The sequence below is a fragment of the Chaetura pelagica genome, unplaced genomic scaffold (assembly GCF_000747805.2).
Source record: "Chaetura pelagica isolate M959 unplaced genomic scaffold, ChaPel_1.0 scaffold142, whole genome shotgun sequence".
NCBI lineage: Eukaryota > Metazoa > Chordata > Aves > Apodiformes > Apodidae > Chaetura > Chaetura pelagica.
Window position 1 is genome coordinate 12007089 of NW_009952973.1, and position 24795 is coordinate 12031883.

A 24795-nucleotide genomic window follows, 5' to 3' on the forward strand; every position below is an offset into this window, starting at 1 on the left:
TTAATCTGTTATTCAGTTTTACTTAATTTTCTTGTGCCTGGACTCTTAGGAATATGATTAAACTGGAATCATAACACCCTTGGTTTTTGAATTAAAAAGTCACATCAGCTTCTAACTAGCAGAAACACGGTGCTTCAGGAGCTAGAACTAATTAAGCCAGCCAGATCACCAATTTCTACTGCAACACCGATTTTCCTATTCCTCTTATCTCCTATTACCCTCTTTTGCTGAGAGACAAAAGAACTGTGCTTTGTTTGCAGCTCCATGAATGCAGAGTAGCCTGGACAGCTCCGTTCAGAATGCCTGAGTTCTACCCACATTTCTCCCTAGGGATTTTAATTTGGGTCACCATCGCTGAAACTAGTAGGGTCTTAATTATCTGTAAGACTTCCTTTTTTTCTCATTTGATTAACACTTGACAATCATCCAGCTGAAAAATTAGTTGAGAAATCCCATGAAGAGTGGGATTTCAGCCTTGGATAAGGCTAAAAGGTGCAGGCAGTAAAAAAGAGCCAAGAAGTAACTGGGATCCACATGCTGCCACTGAGAGTAAGAGACAAATTCATTTTAAAAATCCACAGTTGTTTTTTTATTTATTTATTAAAAAGTGAATTTTCAGAAACCACACTTAAGACTCTTCATTCCTTATTGTAACTTCTGTTCAAATAGCAGATACAAAAATTCCCCTTCTCCCAGGGTTTTAAGCTTAGGAAATATACAAAGTGAATTACTAGTATTAGCATTAGAATTTGCTGTGATTATTTAGCTAAATCATCCCAGCTGCTTATGGTTAATTCAAATTAACCAATAAGAATGGAGAATACCAGTCAGTGATTGTTTACATAAAACATTCAGAGCTCAAAGACATTCATAAATAAATCTGAGAAACGAAAATACTCATATAGATCACAAAAATTCTGGTAAACTCTTGAATAAAATGTATCTGCCATTTGTCAGATAAACATGTAGATAAAATTAATTTTAGCACATTGCAAACTGAAAAGGAAAAAAAATTAAAACTATATACACACATGAAAATCATGAAGGTATGGTATTCCTTTTCAAAAGGAAATATCATTTTGATACTATGATTTGTTGGAGAACTTTAAAGTATGACTGGTGGTACTACTTCCTCTATTAAACTATGGCGCAAACTAAGTGTGGAAAGCTGTGGTGTAAGGAAGTAAATGAGAGGCTCTGAAGAGGTGTCAAAAGCCTTTTGAATGACAACATTTAGATAGCACTCGCTATTCGTGTGGTAATACTTTCAGGTAACTAAATAGATGTCTCTTCTGCTATTCAAAGAGCCATGTCAAAGCTATTATGCATATATTCTTGTTATTTGGTTATAGATATGCAGCAAAGGTAAAATACAGTTTATTACTATTATTCAGATATCTTATTGCAAAATGGAGGAAAAGATATTTCAGAAATTTATTTTGGTTTCTATTTTTTTTCTTGGCTTTCTATTTTTACTTTATATGTAACAAATTTTATTTTGATTTTGCTTTATATTAGATTCATTTTAACTAAAGGTTTGGAATTACCAAGCTGTGATTTTTATGATTTTATGATGACTGCAAAAATGGACTTCAGTATGAGCACCACAGAGAATGGCATCACTTAACTTTTCAAGCATCTTGTATTTGGACTGGCATCCAACATCCAACTCTATATTTATGTGCTGTGACATGTTTCAGCATAAGATGGAATGTCAGGAGTCAGACCTACTGGTTAGTAGAAAGTGTGTGCTGGTACAAGGGGTAATCCACAAATCTCATGTTCTTAAGCTATGAAAACGGATCTTAGAGGAGGAGTTGCAGCTAACTAGAAGTGCAGTAGCTGTGAGAATGTTCACAAGGTTAAGAGTGTCCATATTAGTGGATAAGTTTACATTGCAACTCGCTGACCGCTCATAGTCTTCAATTTCTGGCTCTTGTTGTAGCGAGCACAGAGAAGGGCCACAAAGATGATCAGAGGGCTGGACCACCTCTCATGTGAAGGCAGAATAAGGGAGTTGGGGTTGTTCAGCCTGGAGAAGACAAGGCACAAAGGAGAACTAAGAGCAGCTTTCCAGGACCTGAAGGGGCCTACAGGAAAGCTGTAGGGGGACTTTTTAGAAGGGCATGTAGTGATAGGACAAGGGAGAATAGTTTCAAATGGAAAGAGGGGAGATTTAGATTAGATATTAAGAAGAAACTCTTTACCATGAGGGTGATGTGACACTGGCACAGGTTGCCTAGAGAAGTTGTGGATGCCCCATCCCTGGAAGTGTTCAAGGCCAGGTATGACAAGATTTTGAGCAACCTGATCTAGTGGAAGGGGTCCCTGTCCATGATGATCTTTAAGGTCACTTCCAACACAAACCATTCTATGATTCTCTGGTTTCTAGGTCAGTCTGTATATCTCTGGCTGCAGGTATACAGGCCTTCCCATCATGAGGGAAGCAAGCTTCTGAATGAGCTTTGTCTAGACAGAGTCTAGGCATCATTCTTACAGTATTTGTATGTATTCATCACTAATGTTGAGAAACTTTAAAAAATGAAGGGAGTAGAAGGATCAGAAAAGCACAACTGTAGCCTCATTGTTAGTGTTTCTATGGATAAGAAAGGCAAGGCCCCAGTCTCATTTTTAAGGACTGCTCCTGTTTTATTTTTTACTGATTAATCACTGGAGAAACACCTTTCAGTTTTAACACTTGATTTCTTGTAGTAAAGAACAAGTCGATTTAATAAAATGTACTGAAAAGTCACATAAAATAGAATTCATATTTTATTTGGTTTTATATGTTACAGATACAAGTGTTTTGAAGCAAATACACTGTTGGTTGGTTGTTTGGGTTTTTTTTCTTTTAATATGAACTGGTAGGAAAAGAAAGAAAACACCTTATATATTCTACATTACACTTCATTTTACATGAATCTAGTGGGAATTCAGAGATAACCTTTCTTCTTCAGTACTCCATCTCTTTCTGTTGGTTATACAGCGTTTCAGTGTATATTTTTCTGATTGCTTTGTAGAAGTATGATTAAAAAACATTCTGGAACCTTGACTATGTAAGACTTAGTCATAGAAACTTAGCATCCATTTTATCAAAGTGCACTTTGATAAGTGCAATTGTCAGATTTCCTGTCAGATAACACCTGTGACTCCTTGGCTTGAATGATGTTATCCTGATTTGAAATGCATACAAATCATACCAAGACAGGGCAAAAATACAGACAAATAGAAAGCAATTAATCAGGTAAAAAGGATGAGTTTAAGGCCAGGGAGATGATAATTTATTTATTTATTTATTTATTATTACTAGTTTGTAGCTTTTATTCCTGGTGACTTCTGATTGGCATAGCCATTGCATTATTGCTCAAGAAACCAAAATGAACAGAGCATCAGTTTACACGTCTACACTTCTGAATACTCAGGAAGCTGTGACCAGCTGACAGCAACCAGCAACCAAACTGAAGTTTTGCCAGCCAGCAAGATGTACAGAGGTGTACCTTGATTAGCTTCTTGCATAACTAAATATTAAATCAGTGTAAAGGAGACATCAGAGGTATAGTTCAAAAGAAATTATTTTAGTTTCTTGCTTCATCCACTTTCAAAGTTTTAATGGTTTACAGTTTTATTAATCTCTGTGTCTGCTATACTATTCCTTACCATGTTTTTCACATCTAGCTCAGAAACTGACTGTAGGAACATTACTACTAAGGGAACATAAGAAACAATGGGCCAAATCATAAAGATCACCTTCCCCTGTGTATCCACAGCAATCTATACATTAATTTAAGCATATCTGGAAATATTATTTGTCTTCAAGTAAAATTCTTTATACTACTGGTGCTAGTTTTCTGTTATATCCACTACAGTCTGGTTTGTGTGTATATGTGCAGACTTTGTGGTCCAGTATAAAATTCAGACAGAAACAGCAGGAGCCAAATGCTATCTTCAGGACCAGGTTAATGATCCTATAGGTGCTCCTATGGCAGCATGGTAGTGAATCTAGTTAAAGAAAGATGAATTGCATTAATTATACTAATTAAGTGAATATATATCTGTACTGAAGGATAATATATTTCTATACCTTAGAAAAAAGACGGAAAGTGGATGTTTCCTTTTCAGATAATTTTTAAAAATACTCACATGCCAGGCACAGAGAAATGCAAACTGCATTAATATTAAAGATATTTATTGTATTAGCAAAGAAAATTAATGTTTCAGCTGGTAAGGTCATATCTACTGATCAGATGATCATGTATGGCTATAGGTATTCTTTAAACCTTTTTTTTTTTTTCTGGTGCTAGTATTAATAGTGATTTTTAACATTAATTTCTATGCTAGCATGAAATTATGAAACTTAGTGTACTTAGCCTTCAGGTGAAAAACAGCCATAGAAAAATAAAATGGAAAAATGTAGGTCTCTAAGAATAAATGAACTGTCGGTCTGGTTTAAAATTATCAAGTGTATGCAATGAATTTAAACATTATTTTAGACACTGCAGAGAATGTTGTTTATTCATTTTCAGCTTTGAAAATTCACTTACCTGCTTTAAAAGTTTCAAAAACATTATCAAGGTACTTTTTTAAACTCATACTATACATTAATGAATGTTAGATTAATAGCCAAGTGAGATCCAAATCCTTAAGCTATTCTAATTCCTGAAAGATTTTCACATGAGTACAGTAACTTCAAGATGTGAATGGTTATAAAAGCAAGCCCTTCAGTCAGTTTTGAGCTGCCCTTACTGTCTTAGGGCAGAACTGTACCAGGAGAATACTGAGGTCAAAGTAGCTTGAGGCATTTATAAATGCTGTTACCAGGTGCTGAACTCTGGAAGGATGTATTTTCTCATCCAGCTGGTTCTTTACTCTCTAAGAAGAGAGAAACTGGATTCAGATGAATGTATGTTTAAAAGAAAAAAAAAAACAACAAAAAAACAACAAACAAACCAAAGCACAACAAAAAAAAACCAACAAAAAAACCGAAAAACCCCCAACAAACAAAAACACAAACCACAAAAAAACCACCTATTTTTCCTCTGAAAATTTCCAGAAGTGTTTTATTTAACAGACTAATTCTTATAGTGTCCTTTAAAAAAGGAATTAGCTGTTAATATCCTGGGATATTTGTGTTAAAGGTCATATTAAGCAAAAGTAAAATATAGAGAATATGAGGGGTCTCAAGATATTTAATGTAAATTTTTTTGGGGGGAAAAGAGGTAAGTATGTGTGTCACTGCAGGTCATCTCTGAATGTTTTGTTGGGGATTCTCTGTTGGATATACAATCTCAACTAAATGTTTTGAAGAGGGGGAATCAAATAAATTGCCCTATTTTGGGTCTTTCTCATCTGTATACGGTTGTGCAGCTCTAGTAGACCTGAAAATTACCCAGAGACAAACTTTTAAAAAATAGAGTGCTTTTGAGGCAGAAAATTACTTTTCTGGAGCATGGTACAAGGGACAGGATGTGACAGGAGGACAAAGAGTTGTCACTATGTAGCAAAATTGTTAAGCATATATTAAATAACAAAAATAATCGTTAGTCTCTTTTTTCTTTTTCTTTAAGTACAAGAGACTTAGTTGAAACAGCTGAAGGTGTGCCCTAAACGAAGGAAAAGCTATTATATTTTACAATTTAAACAGAATGTTCCTCACTTTAACTTACCTCTAGTAGCTGTTCATTGCAGACTACATGTGGTATGGATGTCTGTCCACAACTTAAGAAGTTTATTCTCAAAAGGAAGAGTAAAAAAAAAAAGCTCATTGTACATGCATGTCAAATATTAGCATGATTCTTGTTTTATAATAAGAAAAGAAAATGGTTTTTGCTCTTGATTAGCCTCTTGATATTTGAGAGTGTTTTGGTATGGCTTAATTTTCCTTTTTATGGCAGTTTGTACATATAAAACAAAATGAGGAAAGGAGTGGAGGGGGTAAGAAATGTGCCATTTATATACTAAGTATATGAGGCCTCCTTTGGGCCCATTATACATTAATGGGTCAGCTGAGATTTATTAGGATATGTATATTAATCTTTATACACATTCACATACTATAATTGTTCCTTAGGTACTATAATGTGATTAGCTGTGAATTTGTGCAATATTAACAATAATATGGATTTCTATATTACAGAACAGTAATAACAAATGGTTATTAAAAATACATGTAAAGTATGGGATGTGAAAGCACTTCCAAGCTCTCAGTAATCCAATTAAGTTCTGTTGTTTTTAAATACCAAAGTGGTTAAGTCTTTACTGTAAAATAAAATCTTGTATAAGGAAAACAAAAATTTATGTTCCACAGGATTGAACAAATGAGTCTAAACCTGTCTGAAAGATGAGTGTCTGTTTCTCATAGAGAGCTTATATGTGGATTTTTGCATAACTATTAAGAAATAGAAAAAAAATAGAACGTAGCAGGTAACAGTAATATTCAGTAGTGTAGTTTTCCTAGTAAGATTGTCTTGTATGTAGAAGTGAGGTACAGTGTAGTACAGCTATCTAGGAATCCTGCTACTTCCCAATCAGTGAATTCAGAAAGGCACGAAGATGATCAAAGCATTGGAGCACCTCTTCTATGAAGACAGGCTGAGAGAGTTGGGGCAGAGAAGGCTCCAGAGACCTTAAGTATCTAAAGGGGCCTACAGGAAAGTGGAAGAGGAATTTTTTACAGGAACAGGTAGTGATAGGACAAGGGGGATTGTTTTCAAACTGAAAGAGGGGAGATTACATATGAGGAAAAAATTGTTTATCATGAGGGTAGTGAGACACTGGCACAATTTGCCATGGGAAGCTGTGGATGCCTCATCCCTGGAAGAGTTCAAGGCCAGGTTGCATGAGGTTTTGAGCAACCTGGTCTAGTGGGAGTTGTCCCTGCCCATTGCAGGGGGTTGGAATTAGATGGTCTTTAAGGTAATCCAACCCAAACCATTCTGCGGTATCTCTACACTTCAAAACTGAAAGAAGGTTCCATTCTCTGTCTGGAATGGTATGAAAATATTTCCACCTAATCGTTGTATGATGAACAGATATAATACAGTAGGGAGAACTATTCATTTTAATTTTGTGAAGGTAGTTATTTTGGTTTTCAAATGGTGTGAAACAGAGCAGCCACTTTCAGAGTCTGCAGCAGTAGTAGCTCTGTATGACACAGGGTTGTACTCACTCCTCTGTTATTCAGTTGTTGTGGTTTTTTTACAAGAAATTACAGAAATCCCTGAACTTGGCTTTGAGAGAGATAGAAATAACATTGAGACCTTTGTGCGTTCTTCTTTTAGGATACACACTGCTTCCTCAAACATGGGAATAGTTTCTCTCAGTTGTTTTCATGTTTGTTAAGTGAAAGTTGGTTTACTGTTCCTTTGTGACCCCATAGTAGGAGATTGTCTTCTTTGGACCCCTCTTTCTTGAACCATGAACCTTGTGTATATTTGAGAGAATAGAGGAAATTTCTTTATTATACCTCCGCTTCAGTATTTTTTGGTCCTACAGGCCCCCCATCATCTCACAGGATATGCCCTTTACATGCACAGGCTGAAACAGGGATTATTTTGTGTTATGCATTTGGTGTTCCTTAGACTTTCTTTGTCCTGTTGTGTTGTGTCATATTGGATCTAATAACCTGATAATCTCAAACCTGAGTACGTTTTATGGGCTGAAATATGCTGCTCACAGACTTTGTGAATACCATTTTCCTATTTTTCAGTCCAATATTCAGAAATCTTAGAAAATAAACAATCTTGAGTAACTTGAGTTTAGGATTTCTAGCTGCTTTATTTTGATTAAAACTGGAAAAAAGACACCTACCTTATTCCTACTTGTGGTAATATGCAGTTTAAGTAGAGAAACTTTTGTAATGCATTTTAAATGAAGGTGATGAGCATTCTATTGTATTCAAATGCTTGCTGAATTGCTGTGAAATTACATACAGCAGGTGGGCCAGTGTCATTTGTAGAAAGTCTCTCTGAGCCCCAGCATCAGCTGCTGATGTCCCTCATTGGCATGCCATACTGCTGCAAGGCAACTACTCTTTGCTTGCTTATCTGTTGCATTTTGTTTTGGTGCAAATGGATCCCTTATTTCCAATTCATATTTGGTCTGTCGTTTGCTTCTGCTTATTAATTTGTGGCTGTAAAAGGGAACAAGTAAAAGCAACTGTTAAAAAACACGGTTCTGTGCAGTATAGTTTAAACAGCAAGGTGAGATAGTCCAAGATCTGTATTAAAAGTGCCTTCTCTCATGGTTGATTGGAATTGAAGGGTTTTTCTTTTAACTCTGCAGTAACCTAACTGAATGTTTTTGCGTTTTAACTGTGTCAGACTAATCTACTGTTGTGGCATCTTCTTCAATATTTTAGAGTATTTGCTTATAATTTTAATGGCATCTTTGGGAATGTGTATAGCCAGACAGTGTATCCATATGGATACTTACATACCATTATGGATTAAGCTCTATTAATATAAACTTATCTCAGCTCAAAGACTTAAGTTTGCTTATGCATTAACAAATGCTTCAGAGAAATAGATGAAGAGCATTTTGATCTGTTTATATAACTGACATAATTAATATTGTAAAAAACCCAAACATTCTGTGTAATGAAATTACATAAAATCTGCTTTATTGAATGTTGAGCAAATTTTCATTATCTGCTTAATTTAAATTTTCGGTTGTCTGATTTAGAGAGGACCATTATATAATTTTGAACATACTGTTTAAATAAAATTAAGTAGAAGATTAAAACTCCCCAAGTTGGAACATGGATCACCCGGTCATATTCCGGTTGTGCTCTTTTCTTCAACTGTGGATTCTTCAACTACAGTATTCTTAAAGAAACTTTATGAATCTTATGCTTCCAGCGCTAAAAGGATACTTTCAACCATCTGTAGTACTTCTGCCTCATAAAAGCCCTTAGTTTGGATTCCCATGCTTACTGTTTATAAATATTTCATTATTTTTATGGTATTATAAAACTGGTCAAGATATCTCTGAAATTAAGCCATTTTGTTTTCCCTGGAAGGGAACACGCTGAATACTTTGCAAGCATTGTGGTATGTATGGAGCTTAGATCTCCAGTGGAAGTCCACTGCTTCCTACTTACCCTTATGCAGCAGTTTCAATTCACAGGCAAGGTTAGGAATGGTTTTTTCTTGATTGAGCTTTGATTTTGAAAGGTTTATAAATCCTAACTTATATTAGATAAGCATTATGGATAATAAAACCAGAAAGAACACTATCATATTTCAAATGTAACTTCTTGATTGCTCACAGATTCATTTCCCAGTGTTCCAAATGTTTTATTTTTTTCATTATTTTTAAATATCTTTATATTTTAATTTTTTGTGGGTTTTTTTGTTAAAAAGCTAAAGAAAATGTTAAAAAAATGTTTAACAATTTTTGTTATGTGTTATCTATCATGCTTTCAACCACTGCTACTTAAAATGTAGTTCACAGTATTACAGTGTGGTTAGAAAGCTATGATGTTCTTTTGCAGTAGTTTTTAAGGCAGTGGGGTACACACTGGGTACATCCTTCTTCAACATGTACTCCAGATATCTGCTGGTGATCCAACACAGGATCTTTAAGGTTTCCTGAGCTATGTCCCACAGTGCTGCAGCCCCTAAGGAAATGTCAGTCTGGAATAGCAGGGCTTAACATACCCTTAACAGTCATAGGTGAGAAGGAAGCGTCGGTTGCTGTTAGCTGGGGTTAGAGATACTTCCATTTCCTCTGTTCTCAGAACACTCTGGAACATCACTTACACCTGGCAAACAGACCTCATGTGCTAATGATATTCACTGTGTGTGAGGACTTACACATTATCTATACCCCTTGGGACAGCACAGCCCTGTTCAATTACTACTAAAATTCACAGTGATGACTTCCTGATGCTTGTGACATATAATTTATACAAGGATCACTTTTTAAAATATGTGAACTTTCCTTGATGACAAAAATTACAGTTCCTCAGTATTCTGAACAATACTGTGAATAGACAGGTAATATTATCTAAAGCATAGCTGGAAAACTCTTGTCATTTGTATAGCAGTGTAATTTGAAAACATCTTTTCTCTGTTTTGGAAATCATGATCTTTTAAAAAAATTCAGAACTCACTGCAGATGTTTAAGTGTCTGAGAGAGTTCAAAGCAGGTTAAAATTAGGCCAAACACTGAAAACCAGTAATAATCTCTGGCATTTAGATCTGCAGATGTAACTGTATTCAGCAAATGAATCAAACTGCAGCAACTTTGCACAGAACTTAGGGCTGATACCTGTGCAGATAAGGTAGAGAGGTGAGAAAAAGGATCAAAATTTAGCATATATAAGTGCATAGACATTTCTATTGGGCAAATCTAATGTATTACATCTCATAACTCAGAAGGCTATGTTGTGTAGAAAAATACTTCTTGTTTTGTCTGCCTTCTCCGCATCTTATTTTTCTCTACTTCTTTTTTTCTTTTGGCTTTAATTACTTTGTTTTCAAAGTAGTAACCATTTCTGACCCCTATAGAAATAGGAAGAAGGCAATTCTGTGCTTCTGATGGGCCATATTTCCTAAACAGTGATCTATCCCGGTATTCCATACAGATTTAGGAAATTATTTTTCAGGAGATGTGCACCTTCAAAATATCAGTAAAATAATCAGCACATTTCATGTGACAGGATGCACTAATTTCCTTCTAGCAGAAATAATTTGATACAGCTTTATAATGATATTTTCCTGAACATGTTTGGTAATTTATCCTGCTTTTACCTAGGTCCCAGGTAATGTCTTCTGCTTGCCATTAAAGCAACAGTACTTCAGGACTGAAAATTAAATTATATTTCTTTCCATATTTGCATCTATACATTATTTCTCTGGTAACAGGGACGTAAGCCACTATTTACCTGCATGAGTTATTTTCAGATTTTTCCAAATACTATAATTTATTCTTTTTCTTCTTGTGGTCTTATAGCCTAATTTATTTTTTTAAAAAGGCATTTATATTATTTATAGCAAGGAACAGACTGAAATGTATTTAGCAGAGAACTGTGGGCTTTCAGGGTGAACAAAAGAAAGATAAAATGTCTTTGGATTTTTCAACTCTTTTCTGTCAGAATAAAATTTGACTCAGTGTGGAGACAACCTTTCTCCAGCTGCCAACCAGACCAATGGAGTTTTCTTTTGACTCAGCTGGATATTGCTACTGCTTTCATATACAGAACAATCTTCTTTGATTTTGTACTGTATTGATGGATAAAGAGCAGAAAGGGAGAGGTGAGCCACGCAGTAACTATGCTGTTGTTGCATTCATGGTTTGACCATAGTCTTGTGGATACAAGCACAGTTTTTGTTTATTATTAAGCAGAAAAAAAACCCCAATACTTTAACTACATCTAAATCATATTGAGTGCTAACAAAGGTTATAGAGTATGAAATCTAAAGAATCTACATCTAAAGTATAATTTCAAACTGACCAGAATCTCAAGTGACCTTTAATTCAGAAAGAACAAATAGATTGGGCTCTGCTCTTACGAATGAAGTTGTTCAGTTTTTCTCAGTGATTTCCTTTTTAAATTATATAATCTTTGCAAGACTCAGTTTCCTTTACGCTTTATGTGATTTGTGTTCCTTGAGTGTTTTTAGGAATACTGTGCTATAAGCTGTAGAACCTAAATATAAGTACCTAAATAATTCGGTTTCCACAAGAATCTAATTTCATTTTATAACAGTTTTTAGTTGTTCTTTCTGCCTGGCCTGCAGAAATGTGAAGAGGAGGGACCATGAGGCCTCTCCAGTGTTTGGGCACCAGAAAATTCATGGACAGATACAGTCTCTTCATATAATGAAATAAAGATAATCTTTTTGTCTGGTTTCTCTAGGGACACATAGATTGTTCACTCTTTAGATCCACAGCTTCCCAAAAGGAGTCTATGGAATATTACAAGAAGGTACTCTCATTTTCTTGAGGTAGCTGTGGTCTCTTCCAGACTTACCAGAGTTCAAATAGAAATAGTCTCAACATCTAAGGCTGATGGTGGAGTGATGGTGTGCTAGTAAGGTCCTTTGATGTCTTAGTGGAGATAGGAGACAGACAGCCATGAGACAGTAGCCACAAGTGTTATTGATGTATTTGATCGAAACCACAGAAGCACCTGAGAATGGTTAGGAAGGAATTAGGGCTTCTCCGCTCAGAAAGGTGATAGGATCAATAGCCCAACTGAACTGTGTGCAACAAGTGCATACAGTATGGACAGCAAGAAGGAGGAGCTGTAAGCCAGTGTGCAGCAGGAAAACTATTATATAGTTCCTGTCATAGATACGTGATGAAATTAGGAACAGAGCTGGAGTTCTGGCTGCAGTGGATGGCTGTAAACTCCCCAGAAGAAATAGTCAAGATGGGAGAGGCAGAGGGGTGGCCCTGTATGTTAGGGAGTGTTTTGATTGCCTAGATCTTAATGATGGTGGTGACAGGGTTGAGTGTTTATGAGTGAGAATCACAGGGAAGGCCAGTAAAGTAGATACCATGATCAGAGACTGTTACAGACTGCCCAACCCAGTTGACGAGGCAGAAATAAATTTCTATTAACAGCTGGAAGGTGCCTCACAATCACTAGCCCTTGTTCTCATGGAGGACTTCAACTTAACAGATTTCTGCTGGAAATAAAACACAGTAGAGAGTAAACGGTCTGGGGGGTTCCTGACACAGTTGGTGAGTGAGCCAACTCCGGAGGGCACCCTGCTGGACCTGTTGCTTGCAAACATAAGGATTTGTGGAGGATGTGACAGTTGGTGGCCATCTTGGGCACAGTGATCATGAAATGGTACAGTTCTCGATTCTTGGAGTTCTTTCAGCCCTAGCAGAGCAGCTCTTTATGCAACTCTGTTTTGTCAGTGAAACTGACCCACTCTGCATTGTGCTTAAAGACAACCTGATTCAAAATTAAAGGTTTGATATTTTACTAGTGCCATCCTGATGATTTTTTTTTGTGTTTTAAAGGAAATAGTAAATAAAATTAAAATGTACCAAAGGACAAATTAGCTAGTTTGGTTATTGTCCACAGCTGCATTTTTTTAGTTATTCAGTTTCATTCATTTACCTAGTCCACCTGCAAAAGTGAACAGAAAAGGGAAATGTTTTTTTCTGATCTGTATGCAGAAGGACAAAGCTTTGTGTAATTTCACTGATTGAACAGAATGCAAAAAAAACTAGTTTTTCGTATAAATGTATCTGTAATGTTATAGATAGGAAATAATCCTTCTGAGTCTTTGATGCAAGAAAAAAAAATTACACTTGAAAGTTTCATTTAATACTGTTTCTGGAGTGTACATATTGTCTTTTACCAATAGAGTGTAAGTCACAGTCCAGTCTGGCCTTCCTTGGAAACTGTGTAAGTGAAAAAAACAGACAATAATAACCATATTAAACTTGTGTAGAGGTGTGGAATTTATTTAGCCATTTAGTGGGAAAAAAAAAACACAAAAGAAGCACTTCTGCTATGACTTTTCCATCTGATAATTTTGATTGACTCACACAGAATTTTCATATCACAACAGTGGAAACTATAATTTATTGCCATACCCTAAAAATCATAGATGTGGATATTTGATTAATCCTGAGACACAATATATATTTCCCCTTCCTTACAGACTTCCACAGGCAGAGGAATTGTTTGTCGCTGTCCTAGAGGAACCACATTTATCCCTGACCAGTGTTTCGCTCTGTAGTACCAGTAACAATTTCTCTCAAATCTTCTAATTCATTATGACATATAAGTTAAACTCAGCCATTTAGGTCCATACCTACTTAAAGTTTCCTCTCTCAGGTCTGAAAAATGGTGTGTGCTCAAAAGCCTGTAGTTAATTACATGATGCAGAAATGGTCTGAACACTAAATGGTTCCTTTGTCACTTGACTTCAGAGCACTCAGTGTCTCTCAAGATAAGACCACGAAGGAGAGAAAGTGTATTATGTCAATGAGAAGGTGTATTTCTTCAGTTAGTGCTAGTAGGACTTCAGATTTAACGTTTATAAGATCATACAATGGTTGACTTAGTAGATGCTTGCAACTACAAGTGTAATGGAGCTGCTGCAGATTTAGAACAAACATTGTTTAAAGAACCAAGAAGACAGGTTTTGTGTCAGTAATTTCAAGTGCTGTAGGAACTATATACACACTAAACTGAACTCTGGTAACTGAAGGTCAGTAAGTATACATACTTTATTGATGCAGTTCTACCCTGCAGTACAAGAGCTAGCAAGAGCATCAGAAATTGAATTATTTTCCCATTACTGCAATTCAGATATCCAAGACAGAATAGAACCTAAAATGTTAAACAGTGAAGAAAATTTAATCACCCTGCTAAAAACTTTGCATCGCTTTATAATATCTGAACAAGTATTAAATCCAAATATAATAGGAAAAGTACATTCAAGAGATATTAACATCCAGCAGACAAAAATTACTTGTTTTTCAGGCAGCTGTAGGCACAATTTGTATATCACATGTTTTTTCAGAGATATTCTGTATCTTGTAGTACCAGTTGTAATGTTGCTGCATTTCTTTTTCTGGTTTTCCCTAACACCTTCCACATACCTCTTCTCTAGACAAAGAACATCTCTGAATCTATACCTTCTAGATTACTTAAATCTCTTTAAACATCTGACTTTGATACAATTTCAAATAGAAGTAAGCTACGTCTTTTAATCCCTTATTATATGAATTAATAATTTAGTGGTAATAAAGTAGAATTCTTTGACACTAAAAACAGGCTCTGCAGTGCTCTGTATCATGTTGTTTACCACTTTCCTTGAAAGTAATTTTGTCTTAGTTACATTTTTTCCTGGGAAGAAGTTGCTTGTGACCTTGAGGAAGTCATTTAGCTTCGCTGTGCTTTCACAATGTGTTAAAAAAAGATAGTTTTTATTGAAACAACGAATGATTATTGATGAAAGAATATAAGACAAATAATATGCATTCCCTTTTCTTACTAACTTATGCATCGACTGATAATACATGTTGTAATCAGTGCCTTCAGAAGTCAACCTAAGGCAAAAGAAAGGATGTAATTAATTCCTTGTCAAACCATTGTCATGCATCTTGGGTTTTGTGCCAACTTCATCATACATCTGAGCCACTTCAAAAGCCACAAAAAAACCCACAACCCAGTTAAAGTTACTGGAATGTGGAAAGAAGAAACAGCGTCAGGTGGTAAACTCAGCTTCCTTTGGTGGCAGTACACCCTTGTAGTTCTTCTAATATCACAAAATTCCTCCGAAGGAAATGTCATAAGAAAACCCCACTGAGCACAAGTTATATTCACCCTACATGCATACACACATACTTATTCTTATGCGTGGTATGAAATTTCAGCAGTGCTGATTCATTGAGTACCTTCTCATCCTCTTTCAGACTCCTTAGTTGCTTATGAGGATTCTGCCTGTTCATCAACCACTAAATCATTTGACCACATCTAATGAAGAAATGGAGCTGAGGGACTCATTTCCTATACTTTTTTCTTGCTCTAGCTGTACATCTCAAAAACCAGACTCTCACAGTAGAGAACCTGTTGAACTCAGGTCTCAGGTACAGGAAAACAACAAACCCTACAGGAAGAGAAAATAAGAGTTATTTCTTCCTTAGGCTTTGCTTCAAATCATCTCACTTGTTAATGCATATTGTCTACCACTTCTTTTTTGCTTTATAGATAAGACTATTATTCTGAAGACAGAAATATTGATGCTCTCCTGGACCCTGCGTAGATCATTTTGTAAAGCCCAGCTTCTTGTGGGTCTGTATCTAAAATAATAGCTAGACTAAGCAGGAGAAAATGTGTGCATTTTCTTTCTTTATTGTCTACAGTAAGCTCCTGCTTACTTACTGCTTACTGAAGTAAGTCAACCTATTTCTTTCAGGGAACATAAAATGTTGACATTTTTCTAATATCATTTTCCATTTCAATTCAATTTGATTAATTTCAGTTCTACATTGGAAATGGATTTGCCAATTACAGAAATAAAAGTTAATATTCCAAATAAGTTATTTTCAGATCTCATGCTACCAGTTTTTAGGAGACACCTTGATTTTGGCCTGCTTTAAAGTAAACTTGTCTCTGGAACACTCCTTGTGTTGTACAGTTGTACGGTTATTGCCTCTGATACCAAGGTGTGGTTAATGATGGCAGCAGTTACTCTGAGAACACATTTCCTCAGAACATGACATTGTATAAAACATTTTCTCTGTCATGTTAAACACCCATTTAACACCAAACAGATCTGTCGTCTGCAACAGACTAGCTGAAGATCTGTTATGTTCCAACGAAGAATAATTGTTTCCCCTTAGATTATATCTATATGGGCTATAGCTCTTCTGGTATAAATTCTGCCAGAAGAAGCAATCAGAGCCCCTATTTTCAATAACTAAGGGTCAGTGGCAAGTGTTCACTGGCAGCAGCACTATCAGCACTGCAAACTCTAGCTTTGATTAAAAAAGTCTATAAAAGTACACTGGAGAACTCTACCTTCTCCCCTCTTGTAACAACCACAATTATATTCTGGTTTTCAAGTGTTCTTCAGGTTTTCAGTTTTCCAGTCCAAATTGCACTACCTATGGAAACCTAGTATATGTAACAAACAGGCTTTGTATACTGTACCCCACAGCTATACAGTCCAATTTCTGGACATATCATCTTCTAGCTCTCTCTGTCAGACTCTTCTCAAAATATACACTTCAGTACGGATACAACCATTTAGAGACTATAGAACCAAGTCCCTTAACAGATGAGTTTTATCACAACAAATCTATTGTATATTTTGAAAGCCATTCATGCTGAATACTTATGTAAAATATAAAAATCCATAAGCTTGAACAGAAGTTCAGTAACCTTGCTTCCACAAGGGAGCTTGCTTTGCAACTCTCACTCTGCGGGATCTTCCATTGCTCAGGTTTGACATCAGAAATCCCTGCAAATCATGCTAGGCTACTAATAGTTGGCCTATTGTCAGAAATGAACAATTCATGTCCTTTATCTTCTTATGTGACTGTCGTTTGAATCCTTTGACTGCTGTCTTCTCCATTTATCTTTGAAAACAGTCTTTATGATCTCTCCTCTGCAACAAGGACAGCTGAGATTCAAGCTCTTCCACTTAATTCCTTCGCACTGTTTTCCATAAGGAGAAGTGGTAGGATCCATCTGAAGCTTTTACCTAAGAGAATTCTGACTTTCATGTACTGAAGGAAGTTAACTTGCCTGTATTCTTTCTTAAACTTCACACTTCTTCTCTGGAAACAAATCTCTAAAAATTAGATGTTATAATGAGGACATGACCTTTCAAGAACAGTCTTTTTTTCATCAGAAACTGAAAGACCCAAGATACTGCCAGGCCCCTTTCAAAGACATCTGGTGTGTAAAAGAACACCATCAAAATCACTGACTCTCTTTTTATTATGAAAGGTCCACTTGGCTGCGACTCAAGCAGAAGCAGTGGCTTTCCCATGAACTTTCTCATATTTGACTTTTGCCATACAGCCACCTGGAGCTCCTTTCACACTTCTGCTAAATGTTATGCACTTCCTGAAGTGTCTAGAAAAATTACAGTCTTTGAGAAGCGCAGCTCTGAGTCTTTACTTAACTAGAGAGAGAGTGAAGAACTCCACCAGTTCTTTGCAAGAGTTAGTACTTGGAATCATTGCCTTGTAAATTTAAAAAGGGGCAGCCCTGCTGGAAAAGAAAACAAACAAACAAACGACAAAAAAACCAAACAAACCCACAAAGAACCCCCGCAGTTGCTCACCCAAAACTGGTACTCCTCAAGATGTTTGTTTGTGTATTCAAAGTTCTCTCACATGACTTTCCATCTCAGAATCTTATATGAAGTCTTGGCTACATCATCTTAGAGAAACTGAGGAGTAGGAATATGGCTCTTTTATTAATTTGTAGATAGCACACAGAACACGGCATGGGAAAGGTCTTAATGGAAACTGCAAAGGTAAAAATTGTTGTGCCACTACTGCTAGTGAATTGGTAGCCACAGTGTGAACTGATGTATAGATGATACCTCTTCAGAAAAGACTGCAACATAATCTGTCTTCAAATCCTATGGATTATTTCTTTCTGCCTTTGCTATGCAGTCGTTGATCAGCTTATATGTCTTTAACAAAAGAGGGTAATGTACTCTTAGTCCACTTCTAATAAAGGTATTGAAAAAGTCATATTACCTCTTTGTAGAAAGAGAAGGTATAGGTACTTCCTTTATGTTAGCATAGTTTACTTAGCCCTCCGTCTTTCTACAGCAGAGGTCAGTTTACAGTGCCCAAAGTATTAAACAAACCGCAATGTTTTAAAAGGCCTAGTGTCTTCTCCCATTAGGCAGATGTAAAAGATGTCCCATCCTTTTCAATGAGTGTTTTCATCCTAGACCAAAGTTCTTTCCCCATCAACCATCCTCAAAGCAGGTAAATACATTTTACTTACTCTATTTTAATGGTTACTCTGATCTATAGGTCAGATTTAAACATCAAATTAAATACTGAATTAGCTCCATGGTTACCATCCAAGAGTTGTCTTCTGACATGTATTTCCAGCATCAGATACTTCAGAGTATTGTGTAATACACATTCAGAGAAATGTGTAAGACTGCCAGATTTGCCAGGAATCAGATACTAATATATTTCAAATTCAGGTTGGTAGTAGTTGATATGTGTTGAAACATTTAAGAAAGTTTTAAGTTTGGGGTTTTGGTTTGTTGTTTGGGTTTTTTTACACTTATTCCTTGGAGTGCAAGAAAGGGTTATTTTGCTTTTCTGAAGAAATATACTTGAATTTATAGTCAGTGAACATAATGAATAGTCACAATAGGAGGGCATTATCATTGCCTGATCCACTACAAACCCCACTGCACTTCATTGATAAGTGTAGAACTGTAATAGAACTAAATGATCAGTTGATTAATGGTGTAGAAGTCAAGTCTAATTCCTCCATTACATCACGCCAGTGAAAATTTCAGTAGAATCATTAAATTCTCAGCTATTTCTGTCCAGACCTCTCTATTTTGTGTTGCCTGGATAGCATAGGATGAATAGATTGGTATAATCTGAGAACTACTGTAAAAGTTACTCTTAGCACTTGTAGTCTTTTGTAGCTCTTCTAAATGCTCTGTGGGTATCACAGGTAAACGGTAAATGCTCTGTGGGTATCACAGGTAAACAATAATACGTTGATGGTAATAAGTATTACCATTTGGCAACATATGTTCATAGGACTTGAAGACCTTATCTGACCAATCTCAAAGCTGCTATTTCAACCACTCCTAGAAATCAAAACAGTGCCTAATGCTTTTTCAAATCAGCAAATTGTGCCCAGGTGATTCTAGTAATTATAACATTCTACATTCAGCGTAGGGAAATTTCTTCTCATCTCCAACTCTGACTATCTAAAGAGGTGAGAAACACATCACAAGAAAGCAGACTTACCATACCACTTCAAAACATTGGTCTCTCTTAATGAGTGTTATGCTTCTAGTCATAAATGCTAATGTTTGTTCATGTCCTTAACAAAGATGGCTTCTTACTGTGCTTAAATTAATTCCATCTCTGGAATTATGATTTGTGCTACATTCAGTAGGATGCCCTTAGCCTGGGAGGTATGTTTCATCTTTACCTGTCTCATGGGTGATTTAAGTTTTAGAGAAACAAAAATACAAAATCATTAGATATGAGTTGAGTTGTATCTCTTGTGAGTACCTAGTAAAGCACATAGCATTAATTTGTGCCATGTTTTATTTACTCAAAATAGATATAAATAGGACATTGAAATCTAGAAAACTACTAATTTTTAAGTCATAGATTCATAGGGATTGGAAGGGAAGATCAACAAGTCCAACCCCCCTGCTGCAGCTGGAACACCTAGGGCAGATCACACATGAACATGTCCAGACAGGTCTAGAAAGTTGCCAGAGAAGGAGACTCCACAACCTCTCTGGGCAGCCTGTTCCAGTGCCCTGTCACCCTCACAGTAAAGAAGTTTTTCTACACATTGAGGTGGAACTTCCCATGTTGTAGCTAAGTCAGTGGTTACTACTTCGTTGTTCATCTGTGTGACTCAAATGGTGAATTCACTGAAACTGGAGAAGAAACTTTTAATAATATAAATTGTTATCTATTATTTGCAAGATTTAGAAGAGCATTTAGATCATCACTTCAAACCATTTTTCACAGAGGTCTTCTAAAGCTGAATTAACCCATGATAACATATTACAGACAGAAACCAGTTTGTTTTTAGAGATGCTTGTTAGTATGGGATTAAATTTTAGTTTATAAGTTAAAGCTTTAAATAAATCTCTATGCTTAATTGTGTGGGCTTCATAGGTTTCGATTTCCACTTACATTTTTTTCTTTTTTTTTTCTTTTCCCTTAAAGACATGCATATTTTTCTGTAATTCCTCTACAGTATGTATGTTAGAAGCTATGTGTTGAATCTGGAAAATTATAATACAGTATTTTTTATTATGCTATCCTTCTGACACATACAAAAACTGAACTGCAAACTTCCCTCTGAATTGCCAGAAGGGATGACCTTGCTTTAATATGTTCATTGCTAAATATCCCTACAAATAGTCAAGAATAATATTTCTGCTAGTGTCAGAAGTCATCCACAGATATTAAAAATATGAGGAGGTGCTACTTTTTTTTTTTCCTTACCATGTTTTCGTATCTCACCATTTGTTTTCATTCAAAGATGATTAAAAGTTCTTTTGCATGGTTTACATGCAAAGAGCAAAAATTCGTTTAATATTTAAACTTTTGACATTACTGTGCTTTCACTGGGAAAATATGTAAAGCCTTCTGCATGTATCTGTTTATTTTCTTGGAGATCATAAATAACTTCTGTGTGTCTCTGGGCAGCCTGTTCCAGTGCCCTGTCACCCTCACAGTAAAGAAGTTTTTCTACACATTGAGGTGGAACTTCCCATGTTGTAGCTAAGTCAGTGGTTACTACTTCGTTGTTCATCTGTGTGACTCAAATGGTGAATTCACTGAAACTGGAGAAGAAACTTTTAATAATATAAATTGTTATCTATTATTTGCAAGATTTAGAAGAGCATTTAGATCATCACTTCAAACCATTTTTCACAGAGGTCTTCTAAAGCTGAATTAACCCATGATAACATATTACAGACAGAAACCAGTTTGTTTTTAGAGATGCTTGTTAGTATGGGATTAAATTTTAGTTTATAAGTTAAAGCTTTAAATAAATCTCTATGCTTAATTGTGTGGGCTTCATAGGTTTCGATTTCCACTTACATTTTTTTCTTTTTTTTTTCTTTTCCCTTAAAGACATGCATATTTTTCTGTAATTCCTCTACAGTATGTATGTTAGAAGCTATGTGTTGAATCTGGAAAATTATAATACAGTATTTTTTATTATGCTATCCTTCTGACACATACAAAAACTGAACTGCAAACTTCCCTCTGAATTGCCAGAAGGGATGACCTTGCTTTAATATGTTCATTGCTAAATATCCCTACAAATAGTCAAGAATAATATTTCTGCTAGTGTCAGAAGTCATCCACAGATATTAAAAATATGAGGAGGTGCTACTTTTTTTTTTTCCTTACCATGTTTTCGTATCTCACCATTTGTTTTCATTCAAAGATGATTAAAAGTTCTTTTGCATGGTTTACATGCAAAGAGCAAAAATTCGTTTAATATTTAAACTTTTGACATTACTGTGCTTTCACTGGGAAAATATGTAAAGCCTTCTGCATGTATCTGTTTATTTTCTTGGAGATCATAAATAACTTCTGTGTGACTTGACAGCTTAGATGTTCCCTCCTGAATTAAGTTCAGGCCATTTGTTGGGTAGCAAGGGGAAACTCATATGACAGATGCCTACACTGACAAGCCTAGAAAAGTTCTAACAGCACAATAGTTACTTATTTATTCCTCTCTTAACAAAAATCCATTTCCCCCCAGATAATTTCAAAAGTTTTAGTCTTATTCTAAAGTTATAGTTAGATAAAGTGTAATACAAAAGCTGTCCAAACAGACTCATATTTTAAAGTATTTCTGGGTATTTTAAATTTTCTATAGATTTATGTATTTGAAAAAATTATGCTGTACCTGTATGACACTAATTGAAAATGCAATATTAAAAAACATAAGCCTGCACTATGTGACTACTTACCAATACAAAATTGTACATACTTCTGTTACTGGCCATAGCTTCAGAAATTTTTTTTCTAACAAAATAAAAAGCCTTCATCTCAATTTATGGGAATAATATTTTTCTGAACTGTCTCAAGAAAAGGAATATGTATGTTAAATGACAACAAAAGAAGGTAAATGTATTCTTGTCTGTAAGTGGTCTTTAGGAGGGTGACAGTATTGTCCATGTCAAATGTTTTTGCCATTTAAAATGAAAGCATAGGAAAACTGCAAATGCTTGCACCAAATTCTTACACATTTATTTTCACAAGAATAGAAAATAATTTACATAATGCTCTTCATTCCTACCATCACACAGCTGAATGGCAAAACTAACAAATGCCTTTTCCCTGTATGGACTCATAATTACCAGTGTGTCGACAGAAAAAAACATTCCTGTAGCTTGCTCTGACTCCATTATTAACATGCTGTAGGCTAGATTGCACTTTGATACTAGAAGCTGCCTGATAGAAGAACAGGCTGTGAAAGTGGCTATGCCACTAAAGAAGCTAAGCCTTTAAAAAGAGAACAGGTTGGCCTAAGACAGGTGAGCAGTTTTGTGAAAGACCAGGCTGCCTGTGAGAAACAGAGAGAAGGTTCAGCAAGGGAAAGAACAAAGCCATAAGCAAATAAAGTTTGCTCATATGAATTCAGAACACCTACCTGTAAGTAAAACTTTAAATCCAGATAGTCAACATGTGTTAAAAACTGTCTGACTGTAGTCTTATTAATACATATATATATGTTTATGTATTATAAAATGAAGATATTTATATACAAAAATTACTTTGAGCTAGTAGTTAGTGGGCCAGGAACTATTAATGTTACATTATATATATAGTAGCATACTCTCTTCAGTGGTACCTAGAAACTTACCTGTCCTGTGCTCTGTGCTCAGTTTCTCAGTGTTCATCTAGCACAAATGAAAAAGCTGCTGTATAATTTTCCTCTTATCAACTGGTGACATCTTCCTCAGCAACAGGAAATCTCTATGCCTAAGTTTTCAGTGAACGGACAAAGAGCATGTTTTCTGGGTTTGTTTGTTTGTTGTTGTTTTTTTCATTTGTTTGTTTTGTTTTTTGGTTTGTTGTCGGGTTTTTTGTTGTGGGTTTTTTTGTTTGTTTTGTTGGTTGGTTTGGTTTTTTGTGGGGTTTTTTTAGTAGCATTGAACTGTATCCTTGTTTTTCAAACTAAATCTGGTTTGGGGCACAGGAACACACAGAGGAGGAGAGTTTGTCTTTTCCATGCCACACATTCAAAACTGATTATGTCAGACCTTGCTCAGGACAATATAGAGATAACTCTTTCATCTTACATTTTCAGTTTATTTTACAATAATCCGTTTATTTGTTCCAAATATTCTGTCATCATTTTTTGGTTTTGGAAGAGAAGTTGTGTATAAGGTCTTTCTTCAATAGCTTCTGATAAGGCCTCTAGCATGTTGTACTGTTACCTGCCTCTCTTCTGTGCTGCCTCCTTTTCCTTTCCCTCTCGGTTTACTTCAAGTTCTTTGAGGACACTCACAGAATCAGAAATAAGTGAATTTTCATCATCATGCTTGAATGAACTATTTTGACTAACTTCAGAAGATCTCATGACATTTAATTTTGCTGTCCTAAAATACAGAGCATTTTTATATATACAGTAGAACCCTGTTCCAAAGACCGAGCTGTGTATGTAGCCTCTAAAAGAGTAAAGGAGAACAAAAATGTAGTTATGGGTGTTCTTGTATTGCTATTTTGATTAAGGATATTTCCTTCAAAGAATATAATGGAGTTGATGCTGTTGCTGCATTCAGCCATAAATATTCAGACAAATGGCAACATAGGATCATTTTGAAACAGTCAAGTTGGAATCAAAGAGAATTTTCAACAGGTTGGCAAACTTTATGTCTGACTATAACCTGAAGCCCTGATCTGATGCAAATTGGATAAAGAGCTGTTTGAGGCTTTTCTTGACAAGAAAGCGAGAATAAGAAGGTTTCTGTAGCTTAGTAAATAATTTACTAATACCTCTTGTCTCTCACCATCCTCCCCCCTAATAGAATCAGTTAAAAAGGAATTTAAGAATTTTCTGATCTTGCAGGCGGTATGGTAGACAGGACATAAAAAGAGAGAAAAACAGTTATTTTACTACATACATTTCTGCCTTAGTAAGTAGCAAGAGATGCAGCCAAATAATCACATTTAATTCAACAGTTTGGCACAACTGTCCTTCCCTACTGTGGAGAGACCTGGATCTAAGGCAGTGAAAGGTCTGAATTTTTTCTCCAAATTAGAGAAAAACTTTGCCTCCAGATAGGTATTAGTGACATAATTTGCAGTGCATTATGGGGAAGCTCCTTTGTAGCTTTTTATATCTGATATAGGTTTTGAATTAATGAAACATCAGTCTCCCAGCCTATACATAGTTTAAGTAATTTAAAAAATGTATCCATTGTGAGAGAACATATTTTGGCTGTTAATTGCAGTAGTGTTTATGCATCTAGTTTTTTTCCCTGCTAGATGTGATCTCAGCAGTCTCATGAATTTTCTGTTCTGTCTTCATGTGGGAAAAAATGCAGGCAAAATACTGGGGAATATTTAGCCATGGTTGTGTTTGTCCACTATAAA